Source organism: Arachis hypogaea, chromosome 17 (genome assembly GCF_003086295.3).
Source record: "Arachis hypogaea cultivar Tifrunner chromosome 17, arahy.Tifrunner.gnm2.J5K5, whole genome shotgun sequence".
Classification (NCBI taxonomy): Eukaryota; Viridiplantae; Streptophyta; class Magnoliopsida; order Fabales; family Fabaceae; genus Arachis; species Arachis hypogaea.
In genome coordinates this window covers 31,919,480-31,922,297 of record NC_092052.1, presented here as the reverse complement: position 1 = coordinate 31,922,297, position 2,818 = coordinate 31,919,480, and the positions used below count along the sequence as shown (strand labels likewise).

Genomic DNA, 2,818 nt, shown 5'->3' with positions numbered 1-2,818 from the left:
CAAGATTCCTGAAATTCATATTAAAAATTTTGGAATTCTTCTTTTTCTTTTTCATAATAATTTTCGAAAAAAAAAATAAAAATACAAAAAAATTAGAAAATCATAAAAGTCAAAAATATTTTTCTGTTTCTTGTTTGAGTCTTGAGTCATGCTATAAGTTTGGTGTCAATTGCATGTGCATCTTGCATTTTTCGAAAATTCATGCATTCATAGTGTTCTTCATGATCTTCAAGTTGTTCTTGGTAAGTCTTCTTATTTGATCTTTACATTTGTATGTTTTGTGTCTTTTCTTGTTTTTCATATGCATTCTTGAATTCTTAGTGTCTAAGCATTAAAGAATTCTAAGTTTGGTGTCTTGCATGTTTCCTTTGCATTAAAAATTTTTCAAAAATATGTTCTTGGTGTTCATCATGATCTTCATAGTGTTCTTGGTGTTCATCTTGACATTCATAGCATTCTTGCATGCATCACATGTTTTGATCTAAAATTCTCATGCATTGCATCATTTTTCTTGTTTTTCTCTCTCATCATAAAAATTCCAAAAATAAAAAAAATATCTTTCCCTTTTTTCTCTCTTAAAATTTCGAAAATTAGATTTGACTTTTTCAAAAATTTTTAAAATCTAGTTGTTTTCATGAGTCAAGTCAAATTTTCAATTTAAAAATCTTATCTTTTTCAAAATCTTTTTCAAAAATCAAATCTTTTTCATTTTTCTTAGTTATTTTCGAAAATTCTAAAAATATTTTTCAAAAATATTTTTCTTATTTTTTATATCAAATTTTTGAAAATAACATAATCAATTAATGTTTTGATTCAAAAAAATTTCAAGTTTGTTACTTCCTTGTTAAGAAAGATTCAAACTTTAAGTTCTAGAATCATATCTTGTGATTTCTTGTGAATCAAGTCATTAAATGTGATTTTAAAAATTCAAATCTTTTTCAAAAACTAATTTCTATCATATCTTTTCAAAAATATCTTCTTATCTTATCTTTTTTCAAAAATTTGATTTCAAAATATCTTCTCTAACTTCCCAACTCCTTATCTTTTCAAAATTTGTTTCAACTAACTAACTAACTTTTTGTTTGTTCCTTAACTTTTTCAAAACTACCTAACTAACTCTCTCTCTCTAATTTTTGAAAATATCTTCCCTCTTTTTCAAAAATTTCTTTTATATTAACTAACTATTTTTATTTTTGATTTTAAAATTTTTCGAAAAAAAATACTAACCTTTTTCAAAAACTATTTTCGAAAATCACCAACTCTTTTTCAAAAATTATTTTCGAAAATTCTCCCTCTCCCATCTTATTCTATTTATTTATTCATTTACTAACATCTCATCTCACATCTCTGCCCTCCTCACAGTTGTGTTTCTTTCTTTACATCACATTCTTTGTCTCCCTCTTTTCTTCCACTCACAAAGGGATCCCTATACTGTGGTATAAAGGATCTCTATTATTATTATTTTTCTGTGCCCTCTTCTTTGTCATATGAGCAGGAGCAAGGACAAGAACATTCTTGTTGAAGCAGATCCAGAACCTGAAAGGACTCTGAAGAGAAAATTAAGAGAAGCTAAATTACAACAAACCAGCAAGCACCTGTCAGAAATTTTCGAATAGGAAGAGGAGATGGCAGCCGAAAATAATAATAATGCAAGGAGGATGCTTGGTGACTTTACTGCACCTAATTCCAATTTACATGGAAGAAGTATATCCATTCCTGCCATTGGAGCAAACAACTTTGAGCTGAAACCTCAATTAGTTTCTCTGATGTAGCAGAACTGCAATTTTCATGGACTTCCATCTGAAGATCCTTTTCAGTTCTTAACTGAATTCTTACAGATCTGTGATACTGTTAAGACTAATGGAGTAGATCCTGAAGTCTACAGGCTCATGCTTTTCCCATTTGCTGTAAGAGACAGAGCTAGAATATGGTTGGACTCTCAACCTAAAGATAGCCTGAACTCTTGGGATAAGCTGGTCACGGCTTTCTTAGCCAAGTTCTTTCCTCCTCAAAAGCTGAGCAAGCTTAGAGTGGATGTTCAAACCTTCAAACAAAAAGATGGTGAATCCCTCTATGAAGCCTGGGAGAGATACAAAGGACTGACCAAAAAGTGTCCTTCTGACATGCTTTCAGAATGGACCATCCTGGATATATTCTATGATGGTCTGTCTGAGTTATCTAAGATGTCATTGGATACTTCTGCAGGTGGATCCATTCACCTAAAGAAAACGCCTGCAGAAGCTCAAGAACTCATTGACATGGTTGCAAATAACCAGTTCATGTACACTTCTGAAAGGAATCCTGTGAATAATGGGACGCCTATGAAGAAGGGAGTTCTTGAAATTGATACTCTGAATGCCATATTGGCTCAGAACAAAATATTGACTCAGCAAGTCAATATGATCTCTCAGAGTCTGAATGGAATGCAAGCTGCATCCAACAGTACTCAAGAGGCATCTTCTGAAGAAGAAGCTTATGATCCTGAGAACCCTGCAATAGCAGAGGTAAATTACATGGGTGAACCTTATGGAAACACCTATAACTCATCATGGAGAAATCATCCAAATTTCTCATGGAAGGATCAAAAGCAACAGACAGAGAATTCTGAGCAGAATCTATCTAGCTTAGCAAATCTAGTCTCTGATCTATCCAAGGCCACTGTAAGTTTCATGAATGAAACAAGATCTTCCATTAGAAATTTGGAAGCACAAGTGGGCCAGCTGAGTAAAAGGATCATTGAAATCCCTCCTAGTACTCTCCCAAGCAATACAGAAGAGAATCCAAAAGGAGAGTGCAAGGCCATTGACATAAGCACCAT

At 32.4% G+C, this 2,818-nt stretch overlaps 1 non-coding gene across 1 annotated transcript; it reads right to left on the bottom strand.

The window, feature by feature from the left end:
- Positions 1 to 2,021: 2,021 nt before the first annotated feature.
- LOC112768093 (small nucleolar RNA R71) lies at positions 2,022 to 2,129 on the bottom strand. Its single transcript, XR_003185532.1, has one exon. It is a non-coding gene; the product is annotated as a small nucleolar RNA R71 (small nucleolar RNA).
- Between the last annotated feature and the right edge of the window lie 689 nt (positions 2,130 to 2,818).